Below are 13,140 nucleotides of genomic sequence, written 5' to 3'. Positions count from 1 at the left end.
CTTTTCTTTTCTTTCCTTCCTTCCTTCCTTCCTTCCTTCCTTCCTTTCTTTCTTTCTCTCTCTCTTTCCTTTCTTTCTTTTCTTCCTTCCTTTCTTCCTTCCTTCCTTTCTTTTCTTTTCTTTCTTTCTTTTCTTTCTTTCTTTCTTTCTTGATGGGTTTTTGCCATGTTGCTCAGGCTGGTCTCGAACTCCTGAGCTCAGGCAATCCACCCTCTCAGCCTCCCAAAGTGCCAGGATTACAGGCGTGAGCCACTGCGCCCAGCCATAAATTTCTTTTTCTTTCTTTTTTTTTTTTATTTTATAATTTAAAAAAATAGTATGGAACACTTAACGGATTGGCGTGTCATCCTTGCACAGGGGCCATGCTAATCTTCTCTGTATCATTCCAATTTTTAGTATATGTGCTGCTGAAGCGAGCACCATAAATTTCTTTCTTTTTTTTTTTTTTTTTAAATTTGACCAAGTGTGGTGGCTTGTGCCTGTAATCCCAGCACTTTGGAAGACTGAGGCAGGTAGATCACTTGAGGTCAGGAGTCTGAGACCAGTGTAGCCAACATGGCAAAACCCTACTAAAAATACAAAAGGAGGCTGAGGCAGGAGAATCACTTGAACTGGGGAAGCGGAGGTTGCAGTGAGCCCAGATTATGCCACTGCACTCCAGCCTGGGCTGCAGAGTGAGGACTCTGTCTCAAACAAACTAACAAAAGTTTGTAACCCATTTATGTTATTTTGAGCAACTGTATACTAAAAATAATCCAAAAGAAATATTTAGTACTTAGGGCTTTGTGGTCACAAAAAAACTATATTAAGTTTTACAGTTTTAGGCTGCACCCGGCCTATATTAGGTTTTAATTTGTAGGATATACATATCTCTGTTGCAGAGAAATAAGATAGTATGATCAATAAGACTGTTAGGCAAAAAACCAACCAAACAAAAACCTTTCATTCACATGGCATTTTGAGAGTGGAGTGGAAATATGGGTTCTAGTACAAAAAAGATCATAGTGTCTGACTTGTTCATACGTTTGATACATGGATGATGGGCGGTTCAATTGCTATGGCATCTAGAAGAGCAATGCAACAGTGTTATCTTTTTTTTTTTTTTTGAGATGGAGTCTTGCTCTGTAGCCAGGCTGGAGTGCAGTGGCACAATCCCGGGTCACTGCAAACTCCGCCCCCTGGGTTCAAGCAATTCTTCCGCCTCAGCCTCCCAAGTAGCTGGGACCACAGGTGCATGCCTCCCAGCTAATTTTTTTTGTATTTTTAGTAGAGATGGGGTTTCGCCATGTTGGCCAGGATGGTCTCGATCCCTTGACCTCGTGATCCGCCCACCTCAGCCTCCCAAAGTGCTGGGATTACAGGTATGAATCACCGCGCCCAGCCAACAGTGTTATCTTAAAGTGCAAAATTCAAGTATTTTCTGATCATTTAAACTCATAATGGGCCAGGCAAAGTGACTCATGCCTGTAATCCCAGGACTTTGGGAGGCAGATTACCTGAGGTCAGGAGTTCGAGACCATCCTGGCCAACATGGTGAAACCCCGTCTCTACTACATATACAAAAATTAGCTGGGCATGGTGATGCACACCTGTAGTCCCAGCTACTCAGGAGGCTGAGGCAGGACAATCACTTGAATCCAAGAGGCGGTGGTTGCAGTGAGCCGAGATCAGGCCACTGCACTCCAGCCTGGCGACAAAGTGAGTCTCTGTCATAGAAAAATAAAAAAAATTCTGAATTGAGTCATCATTCCAATGATTACAACTTGCCAAAATAGCACTGATATGTTTGTGTGTTTAGAGATAGGCTCTCACCTTGACACCCAGGCTGGAGTACAATGGTGTGATCACGGCGCTTCAACCTTAGAGGCAAAAGTGATCCTCCCACCTCAGCCTCCTAAATAACTGGGACTATAAGTGTGTGCCACCATGCCCAGCTAAGTTTTTATTTTTTGTAGAGATGGGGTCTCATTGTGCTGTCCAGGCTGGTCTCGAACTCCTGGGCTCAAGCAATCCTCCTGCTTCAGCCTCTGTTGGAATTACAGCTGTGAGCTACCATGCCTGGTGAAGGTACCTTTGAATAGCTTTCAATGTCTCACTTGGATTAGGAGCCACTGCTCTGCCCTGGGTGGTGGTAGTGGTGGGATCTTGGCCTCTGTCACCCCTCCATTGGTTGGCCTGAGGCAATGGCTTCCCAGGGTGCTGGGGCTGACCTCTTGGAGGTAGATGGTCCCCAGGGAGGTCCAGGTGACATTGGCTTAGCTGCTTTGTTACTTTGGATGGGTGGTGGGAAGGGGGGTGTCTCCCTGCATTTTCTCCACATGGGCTCAGTAATCAATCCCCAGTCCCCACATTTCCCTAAGCACCTGCCGTCCATCTCCCACTTGCTCAGTGGCCAAATACTCCATCAGTTCAGGTTCTTTGTTTCCAAGCAACAGAAGCTGCCCCTGACTTGGGCTTTTGTAGGACTTGTTAGAGGAACTCAGGGTGACTCTCAAAAATGTGAAAATGAAGACTGACCACGTCTCAGGACGAGCAGGGTCCCCGGGGGTGTCGTGTAGGACTCAGTGGCAGGAGTTGGGGGCCCTGTTGCTGGGGCATTGCCCACAGGAGGATCAGGTTTGGCAGCTTCCCATACCTGCACACTTGGTTCAACTTCGTTTGCAGAGAGAGGATGTGATCGGCTCAACGGTTGACCTTGGATCAAGGAGCCATGGGCTGGGGGTCATTGTGCCTGGGTCTCCGCGCCCCTTGTTTGTGCTACTCTAATTACTTGGATAACATTTTGTTCCCTTAAAAGTGTGGGTATTAGCCGGGCACGGTGACTCATGCCTGTAATCCCAGCACTTTGGGAAGCTGAGGTGGATGGATCACCTGAGGTCAGGAGTTCAGGACCAGCCTGGCCAACATGGCAAAACCCCACCTCTACTAAAAATACCAAAATTAGTTGGGTGTGGTAGTGGGCACCTGTAGTCCCAGCTACTTGGGAGGCTGAGGCAGAGGAATCACTTGAACCGCAGGAGGTAGGTTGCAGTGAGCTGAGAGCGTACCAGTGCACTCCAGCCTTGGGGAAGGAGCCATACTCTGTCTCAAAACAAAACAAAACAAAACGGGGCTAACACCGTTTTCGGCCTTAGCCCACCTGTACCCAGGTAAATAAACAGCCATGTTGCTCACACAAAGCTTGTTCTGAGGAGGGGTTCCTTCATTCAACGCACACGTTTTAAAATTTGGTGCCAAAAATAATAAAATAGAAAAAGAAAAAAAAAGTGTGGGTGTTTCCTGATTTGTCATTTGATCATTTATCTCAAAGTTTGCCACTGAAGTCCATGGAGCATGGGAAGACAGCAGCGGGGTAAAGGGCCTTCAGACCCTCACAGCGAGCGCTCTGGGTGGCCCCCACAATTGCTCTGTCCCCCCCTACTACGTAATGATCCTGACATTGTTTTGTGCCCCATTCCTCCTATTTTATTTTATTTTTTGAGACTGAGTCTCACTCTGCCGCTCAGGCTGGAGTGCAGTGGCACAATCTCTGCTCACTGCAACCTCTGCCTCCCAGATTCAAGCAATTCTCCTGCCTCATCCTCCTGAGTATCTGGGATTATAGGCGCATGCGACTACGCCCAATTAATTTTTTTTTTTTTTCCTGAGACAGAGTCTTGCTCTTTTGCCCAGGCAGGGGCGCAGTGGCATGATCTCGGCTCACTGCAAACCCAACCCCCCAGGTTCAAGTGATTCTCCTGCATCAGCCTCCCGAGTAGCTGGGATTACAGGAGCCCACCACTATGCGTGGCTAATTTTTGTATTTTTAGTAGAGATGGGGTCTCATCATATGGGCCAGGCTGATCTCAAACTCCTGACCTTGTGATCTGCCCGTCTTGGCCCCTCGAAGTGCTGGGATTACAGGTGTAAGCCACTGCACCCGGCCATGCCTGACTAATTTTTTATATTTTGAGTAGAGACAGGGTTTCACCGTGTTAGCCAGGATGGTCTCGATCTCCTGACCTCATGACCTGCCCATCTTGGCCTTCCAAGGTGTTGGGATTACAGGCATGAGCTACTGTGCCTGGCCCATTCCTCCTCTTTTAAAAGAGTTAACAATTTTTTCCTTTTCCAGTTTTTATTTTTGAGACAGGGTCTGGCTCTGTTGCCTGGGAAGAGTGCAGTGGCTCAATCTTGGCTCACTACAACCTCCGACTTCTGGGCTCAAGCTATTTTCCCACATCAGCCTCTCAAGTAGCTGGAACTACAGGTGTGCGCCACCACACAAACGTTTTTAAACAAAACAACATACATTTCAAATCAACAAAAGTTAGTTAGCATAATTTATAGTATCTTTAAAAAATTCTCACACATTTACAGGTGACATTTATAGTATCTTAAGATAATTAGCCCTTGGGCTGGGCATGGTGACTCATGCCTGTAATCCCAGCACTTTGGGAGGCTGAGGCAATGGATCTCCTGAGGTCAGGGGATCAAGACCAGCCTGGTCAACATGGCAAAACCCCAACTCTACTAAAAATATAAAAATTAGCTAGGCGTGGTGGCACGTGCCTGTAGTCCCAACTACTCAGGAGGCAGGGGCAGGAGAACTGCTTGAAGCTGGAGGCAGAGGTTGCAGTGAGCCTACATTGTGGCACTGCACTCCAGCCTGGGTGACAAAGAACGAAAGACTCCATCTCAAAAAAAAAAAAAAAAGAAAGAAAGAAAAGAAAAAAGAAAAAAAGAAAGATAATTTGCCCTTGAGTGATAACTTCCTTTTCAGTTCTTTAAGTTCTGCAAAACATAGCTAGAAAATTTACTGCTGTGGGCTGGGCCTAGTGGCTTATGCTGTAACCCCAGCACTTTGGGAGGCCAAGGTGGGTGGGTTACTTGAGGTCAAGAGTTTGAGACCAGTCTGGCCAATATGGTGAAACTCCATCTTTACTAAAAACACAAAAATTAGCAGGGCGCGGTGGTGGGCACCTATAATCCCAGCTACTCAGGAAGCTGAAGCAGGAGAATGGCTTGGCCCAGGAGGTGGAGGTTGCAAGGAGATAAGATGGCACCACTGCCCTCCAGCCTGGACAACAGAGGGAGGCTCTGTCTTAAAAAAAAAAAAAAAGAAAGAAAGAAAGAAAAGAAGAGAAAGAAAAAAAAAGAAAGAAAATTTATTGCTGTGGACAATGAAGACTGCTTATATCAAAAGGGCAGGAAGGACCTGTGACTTTTCCTTTGGATTAGTTGCCATAACACTGGCCTCCAGGCAGCTCAGGGAGTTTCACATTTTCTTTAGATGTCCTTAGATGCCAGAGCTCTTGCAGGACCACTTTGAAGCTTCATGTAGTAAATGCTGCCATTTTGTCAGCACCAATATGGCTCTTGGGTCCACTACTTCATTCAAATTGTTAACTCTGTTCATATTAATTCTTTTTTTTTTTTGAGACAAAGTCTCACTCTGTCATCCAGGCTAGAGTGCAGTGGTGCGATCTTGGCTTACTGCAAACTGTGCGTCCCGAGTTCAAGTGATTCTCATGCTTTAACCTCCCAAGTAGCTGGGATGACAGGCGCCTGCCACCATGCCTGGCTAATTTTTGTATTTTTAGTAGAGATGCGGTTTCACCATGTTGCTCAGGCTGGTCCTGAACTCCTGGCTTCAAGTGGTCTACCCGCCCCGGCTCCAAACATGCTGCGATTGCAGGTGCAAGCCATTGTGCCTGGCCTCATATTAATATTTTTATTACAAGTCTTGCCAAGGGGGCTATTCCAGGTATTTAGGTCTACATTCTATTTTAAGACTATATTTGGTTTCCATAAATTGTCCGAGCCTGTGGTGGCTGTCGTCCTGAGTTGCTGGAAGGCCAGCATATTACTCATCTCACACTTGTTCCCCATTCTCTTTACTCTTTCTATCATCACTCCAGAAGCGTTGCCTGCGACACTTAAATAGCAAATCCAAAACATTCAAAACTACCAGCTGAACTCCTTGAGGCCATCATCAATGGAAAGAGGGCCCGGGAAAGGCATGGAGGGGTGATTGAGCTGCAGAGAGGGCTCTGGACTTTGGTTTCGCGGCTGTGACTTTCAGGACCACAGACAGCGCCCCAGGTCCACATCGGTTTCCCACCCAGCGTCAGACTTGAGGATTGTAAAGAGAGGTGTCCTTGTGCTGATAGACGGGAAACTGCCCACAGCTAGAAGACTTCATGTGCTCACACCAAGGAGGCACTAGAGGGTGCTGGTAAGCTGCAGGTCTGAGGACCTGCAGCTGGGCTTATCTGTAACCTCTAGATGGGGTGGGGGGGGTGGAAGTGCAAAAGTCTAGATTATTTAAAATGTCAACAGTTCTGCTGGGTGCTGTGGTTCATGCCTGTAATCCCAATACTTTGGAGGGCCACAGTGGGTGGATTGCTTGAGTCCAGGAGTTTGAGACCCTGTTTAAAAAAAAGAAAAAAAAAAAAAAAAAACAAGGCTGATTACTGCAGCCTTGACCTCCAGGCTGAATTGATCCTCCCACCTTAGCCTCCCGGGTAGTTGGGACTACAGGAACTTGTCACCACATCTGGCTAATTTTTGTAGTTTATAGTAGAGACGGGGTTTTGCCATATTGCCCAGACTGGTCTTGAACTCCTGAGCTCAGGTGATCCACCTGCCTCGGGCTCCCAAAGTGCTGGGATTACAGGTGTGAATCACTAACCCCAGCCCTATTTCTATGAAACCTTAAGATCATAGAATATCACATGTGCTTTCACACTGCCACCTGTTATTCTTTTTCTTTTTTTTTTTTTGTGTGTTTCACTCTTGTTGCCCAGGCTGGAGTGCAGTGGTGTGATCTTGACTCACTGCAACTTCTGCCTCTCAAGTTCAAGTGATTCTCCTACCTCAGCCTCCCGTGTAGCTGGGATTACAGGCATGTGCCACCACACCCGGCTAATTTTGTATTTTTAGTAGAGACGGGGTTTCTTTATGTTGGTCAGGCTGGTCTTGAACTCTGACCTCAGGTGATCCACCCGCCTTGGCCTCCCAGAGTGCTGGAATTATAGATGTGAGCCACCGCACCTGGCCCACACTGCTTTATTGATGTATAATTGGCACAGAAAAAACTGCACATATTTAAAGTGTGCAATTTGCAGCTGGACGCTGTGGCCCAAGCCTTTTTTTTTTGAGACGGAATTTCGCTCTGGAGTGCAATGGCACGATCTCGGCTCACCGCAACCTCCGCCTCCTGGGTTCAGGCAATTCCCCTGCCTCAGCCTCCTGAGTAGCTGGGACTACAGACACGCGCCACCATACCCAGCTAATTTTTGTAGTTTTAGTAGAGACGGGGTTTCACCATGTTGACCAGGATGGTCTCGATCTCTTGACCTTGTGATCCACCCACCTCGGCCTCCCAAAGTGCTGGGATTACAGGCTTGAGCCACCGCGCCCGGCCCGGCCCAAGCCTTTAATCCCTGAACTTTGGGAGACCAAGGCGAGTGGATCACCTGAGGTCAGGAGTTTGAGACCAGCGTGGCCAACATGGCGAAACCCCATCTCTACTAAAAATACAAAAATTAGCTGGGCGAGCACCTGTAGTCCCAGCTATGTGGAAGAGTGAGATAGGACAATCACTTGAACTCGGGAGACAGAGGTTTCGATGAGCTGAGATGGTGCCACTGCATTCCAGCCTGGGCAACAAGAGTGAAATTCCATCTCAAAAGAAAAAAAAACAGTGCCATTTGCTACATTTTGACATTTGTACACACCCATGCAACCATTGCCACTAACAAGGTTGTGAACGTTCTCGCCACAACCAGAAGATTCCTGGTGCCACCTTGTTATCCTTTCCTCTTTCTCTCCCTCGCATTCCCTCCCTGTCAACCACCGATCTTGTTCTGTCACTATAGATTAGTATACTTTTTATACTGTTACAAATCCTATTGCTAGATAGTATTTTATTTACGACATGCTTGCTTAGTGCCAGGCTATGGGAGCATTCCGGTCATTATCTCATTTAAATCCAAAGCAACCCTGTGAGGAAGCAGTGGAAATCTGCATTGTGCAGGCAAAGAAGGTGACATGCAAAAAATGAAATAACTTTGCCAAGGGACTTCCTATACATATAGAGAGTGCTGGAGGATGGCTGCGGTGGCTCATGCCTGTAATCCCAGCACTTTGGGAGGCCAAGGTGGGCGAATCACGAGGTCAGGAGTTCAAGACCAGCCTGACCAACATGGTGAAACCCTGTCCGTACTAAAAATACAAAAAATTAGCCGGGCATAGTGGCAGATGCCTGTAATCCCAGCTATTAGGGAGGCTGAGGCAGGAGAATCGCTTGAACCCTCGAGGTGCAGGTTGCAATGAGCTGAGATTACACCACTGAGCTCCAGCCCAGGCAACAGAGCAAGACTCAGTCTCAAAAAAAAAAAAAAAAAAAAAGTGCTGGAGCCAGGACACACGGGGTTCCACCCCACTGTCTGTCCTGCCTCTCTTTCCCCCAACAGTCCAACAGGGAGGAGCACACTGCCTGGGGTCCAATTCCGCCTTTGCCATGACCACGAACATGACCCTGGGCAGGTTGTTACCAACCCCTCTAGGTCTGTTTCCTCATTGGTGGCACGGTTGTCCCTGCCTTATGGAGTTGTCTGAGGTCACTTGAGATGATGAGCGAGGAGGCCTCTCAGCAGAGAGCTTTCAAGACAGACCAGTAAACAACTGGCCACAGTGTGGGATGTGAATACAGTGAGACAGACGTGCAGGAACCAGAAGATCATAAGGGGGTGGCCAGTGGCCGGGTGCACTGATTCACGCCTGTAATCCCAGCACTTTGGGAGGCCAAGGTGGGCGAATCATGAGGTCAGGAGTTCGAGACCAGCCTGGTCAACACAGCGAAACCCCGTCTTTACTAAAAATACAAAAAATTAGCTGGGAGTATTGGCGGACGCCACTCGGGAGGCTGAGGCAGGAGAATCTCTTGAACCTAGGAGGCAGATGTTGCAGTGAGCCAAGATCGCACCATTGAATGCCAGCCTGGGCAACAGAGAATCCATCTCAAAAAAAAAATAAAATAAAATAAAATAAAATAAGGGGGTGGCTGGTGTGGGAGCCAAGACTTCCAGGAAGTTCTCTGCTTGAACTCTGGGCCACTATCATCTGTCCTGCCCATGTTGGAAATGCATCGCCCATCTACTTGTGGCCGGGGGCTTCCTCTTTGTCAGGTGTTGGGACACAATAGTGAATAAGAAAGACTTGGTGTCACCTCCCAGGGTGCCCATCTGGTCAGGGGGTGGGGGCAGAGGGGCAAGTCTCTAGCGGTTACAGTCCAGTGGGTTGAGTGCTGCACTGGGGGAAGTACAGACACGTACTTCACCTTCGCAATCCCTCCAGCTTCATTCCTCCAAGCTCTCCCAACCTTGCCTGAGACAAGAATTCTTCCTGCTGCCCCGTGGAGAATTCTTTGTAAGCGCAATATTGTTGAAATACGCCCCAAGGACGTTGCTGCTGCTGTTGAAAAAGTTCTTTGGTTGCTTATACCCATTACTGGAGGTAACAGAAAAAAAATTAAAAATTTAAAAAAAGAAAAAAAAAGAAAAGAAAAAGTTCTTTGGGCTTGTGCGAATACACTACTCTGGTCTCCCACTATTGTTCCCTTACCAAGTGTCACCTCCAGCCCCAAACCCATTACAGACTGGATGGCCAAGTGCTGGGTGTGGGAATGACTGGTCTGAAGCCCAGCCATGCTGCTTCGGACTGTGCAACCTTGCCATTATTTATTTTCAGTCAAGGCTCAGTTGTTCACCTCTGAGTTCTCTGCAGAATATGGTTATCCCAGAGCTGGCTTCTTTTTACCCTGAGACTGGCCCACCCCCTTTGACCTCCCAATGAGTGTGGACTCAAGGGCTTTCAACCCGCTTAGAAAGCAAAACATAGTGGGGAAAGCAAAATATCTTCTGTCCAAAGGATCACACACCACCAAGGTACCAATCCAAGGATGGAGAAGGAGGTTGATGGGTTGTATCCATAAGGACTTTAGGGACTTTTTTTTTTCTTTTTTTTTTTTGAGACAGTGTCGGCAGGGCATGGTGGCTCATGCCTGTAATCCCAGGACTTTGGGAGATAGAGGTGGGCAGATCATGAGGTCAGGAGTTCAAGACCAGCCTGGCCAACATGGTGAAACCCTGTCTCTACTAAAGATACGAAAATTAGCTGGCATGGTGGTGCATACTGGTAATTGCAGCTACTCAGGAGGTTGAGGAATGAGAATTGTTTGAACCGGGACCTGGGAGGCAGAGGTTGCAGTTAGCTGAGATCGCGTCACTGCACTCCAGCCTGGACTACAGAGTGAGACTCCCTCTCAAAAAAAAAAAAAAAAAAAAGAGAGAGAGAGAGAGAGAGAGAGAGAGAGAGAGAGAGAGAGAGACAGGGTCTCACTCTGTTGCCCAGGCTGGAGAGCAGTGGTACAATCATGGCTTACTGCAGCCTCAGTCTCCTGGGCTCAAGCTATGCTCCCTCCTCAGCCTCAAGAGTAGCTAGAACTAGGCACATGTCACAAAAATTACAAAAAGTAGTTGGGTGTGGTGTCGTAAGCCTAGAGTCCCAGCTACTGGGGACGCTCAGGTAGAAAGGTTGCCTGAGCCTGGGAGTTTGGGGCTGCAGAGAGCCATGATTGAGCCACTGCACTCCAGCCTAGACAACAGAGCGAGACCCTGTCTTAAAAAAAAAAAAAAAAAAAAAGATACAGAGATCTGAAGCAAATATAGCAAAATGTAATTTCTGTTAAATCTGGGTGGAGAATATGTTCTCTATCTTCGATGAAATAGTTTATAATTAAACGAAAAAGTTAAGATGGTTTCTAGATGGGTAGCTTACACACATCTGGAATATCTGGCCTTTGGTCACCTGAAGAGCGTTGCTATTTTTGCCTGCGAGAGAAGGGCTGGAAAGCATGGGTTTCTCCCAAACCGTGCCTCACCAGGGGCGTGGCAGAGGCAGCCTGGGGTACTTCCCTAATCTAACCACTAGATGGGGCCAATACTACGGGTTAGAAATGGGGGGACCCGAGGGAGGGATGTGGGATCCTTCTGGCTACTCCACACAAGAAAGAATCAGTTTCTGCAAGAGAGAAACAGAGGATGAGAATTTACCTGAGAACCTGACAGACAGGTGAAGGTAGAAAAACAGCAGTCACAGCTGAGCGAGGTGGCTCATGCCTGTAATCCCAGCACCTTGGGAGGCTGAGGAGGGCATATTGCTTGAGCCCAGGAGTTTGAGCCCAGCCTGAGCAACATTAGTGAGACCCCTCTCTACAAAAAATAAGGTATTAGCCAGGCATGGTGGCATGGCGCCTGTAGTCCAGCTACTCCAGAGGCTGAGGCAGGAGAATCACTTAAACCCAGGAGTGTGAGGCTGCAGTGACCCACAGTCGTGCCACTGCACTCCTGCCTGGGCAACAGAGTGAAACTCTGTCTGGAAAAAACGAAAACGAAAAAGAAAAACAGGAGGCAGGTAACAAAAGAACCCCGGGTTAAAGTGGCAATACCATCCACAGGTGTTGGTAAAGCACCTATTTTCTCAGTGGAAGTTACCCAAGATGCAGTTGTTAAGCATTAAAACAGATGCCAGCAGGCTCAGGGAAATTCCAGTTCTTATCCCTTTGAGTTTGTTTTTTTGCTTGTTTGTTTTATTTTGAGATGAAGTCTCCCTGTCTCCCAGGCTGGAGTGCAGTGGCGTGATCTCAGCTCACTGCAACGTCAGCCTCCTGGGTTCAAGCCGTTCTCGTGCCTCAGCCTCTCGAGTAGCTGGGATTACAGGCATGCCCCACCCAGATAATTTTTTTTGTATTTTTAGTAGAGATGGGGTTTCACCATATTGGCCAGGATGGTCTCGATCACCTGACCTCGTGATCCACCCATCTTGGCCTCCCAAAGTGCTAGAATTACAGGCATGGGCCACTGTGTCCAGCCTAATTTTTGTATTTTTTAGTAGAGGCAAGGTTTTGCTATGTTGGCCAGGCGGTCTCAAACTCCCAACCTCAGGTGATCCACCCACCTCGGCCTCCCAAAATGCTGGGATTACAGACGTGAGCCACCGCGCCGGGCCCCCATCCCTTTGTCTGATTGATACCATTCCACCCCCGTTCACTGAACCACCCGGAGGTGTGTGCACCTTCTGGAGCTGGAATGACCCGTGTTCCTCTGAAATGCATGGGCTTTGGCATAAAGGCCCTGAGTCCACCTTTAGGCTCTGCTCCTGACCAGCTCTGTGACCCTGGGTGATAGTTTTAGCCTTTCTAGGCTTCTGTTTTCTGATCTGTAAAGTAGGGATGATAACAATATTACCTAGCCTGTAGTCCCAGTTATTTGGGAGGCTAAGGTGGGAGGATCTCTTGAGCCCAGGAGTTCGAGGCTGCAGTGAGCTGTGACTGCACTACCGCACCCAGTGTGGGCAGCAGAGTGAGACGGCTATGCTGTCTCCAGCAGGCACATAGGGCCTCATAAGTTAAGCTCATGTGATCAAATCCCTGCCCTCTTCTTGGCCCTAGAATCCTCATGTATTTGCTCTGCCCAGACTGAGCTGTGCATTCCTCTGGGAAGGGGTGGTGTTTGTCTCGCTCATATCCCAGGGCCAGCGCAGGGATAAACTTAAAATTCTTTGGAATGAACACACACACACACACAAATCAGGGCTGGGTGTGGTGGCTCATTCTTGTAATCTCAGCACTTTGGGAGGCCGAGGTGGGAATATCACTTGAGTCCAGGAATTTGAGACCAGCCTGGACAACATAGTGAGACCCTATCTCTATGAGAAATTTAAAAATTAGCCGGGCATGGTGGTGTGCTCCATAGCCGCAGCTACTCCAGAGGCCGAGATGGGAGAATTACTTGAGCCTGGGAGACTGAGGCTGCAGTGAGCTGAGATCATGCCACCACTGCACTTCAGCCTGGGTGACAGAGTGAGACCTTGTCTCAAAAAAAAAAAAAAAAAAAAAAAAAAAAGAAAGAAAGAAAGAAAAGAAAAAAAAAAATAGATCGAATGTGGTGTCTCAAGCCTCTAATCCCAGCGCTTTGAGAGACCAGGGTAGGTGGATCACTTGAGGTCAGGAGTCTGAGACCAGCCTGGCCAACATGGTGAAATCCCATTTCTGCTAAAAATGCAAAAATTAGCTGGTTGTGGTAGCATGTGCCT

The 13,140-nt window shown here is 47.9% G+C and overlaps 1 non-coding gene across 1 annotated transcript; it reads right to left on the bottom strand.

The window, feature by feature from the left end:
- Nucleotides 1-312: 312 nt before the first annotated feature.
- Nucleotides 313-420, bottom strand: LOC116536047. Its single transcript, XR_004262450.1, has one exon. It is a non-coding gene; the product is annotated as a U6 spliceosomal RNA (small nuclear RNA).
- Between the last annotated feature and the right edge of the window lie 12,720 nt (nt 421-13,140).

The sequence above is a fragment of the Sapajus apella genome, unplaced genomic scaffold (assembly GCF_009761245.1).
Source record: "Sapajus apella isolate SASKATOON/1434 unplaced genomic scaffold, GSC_monkey_1.0 scaffold97, whole genome shotgun sequence".
Taxonomy (NCBI): Eukaryota; Metazoa; Chordata; class Mammalia; order Primates; family Cebidae; genus Sapajus; species Sapajus apella.
This window is presented reverse-complemented; position numbering and strand designations above follow the sequence as displayed.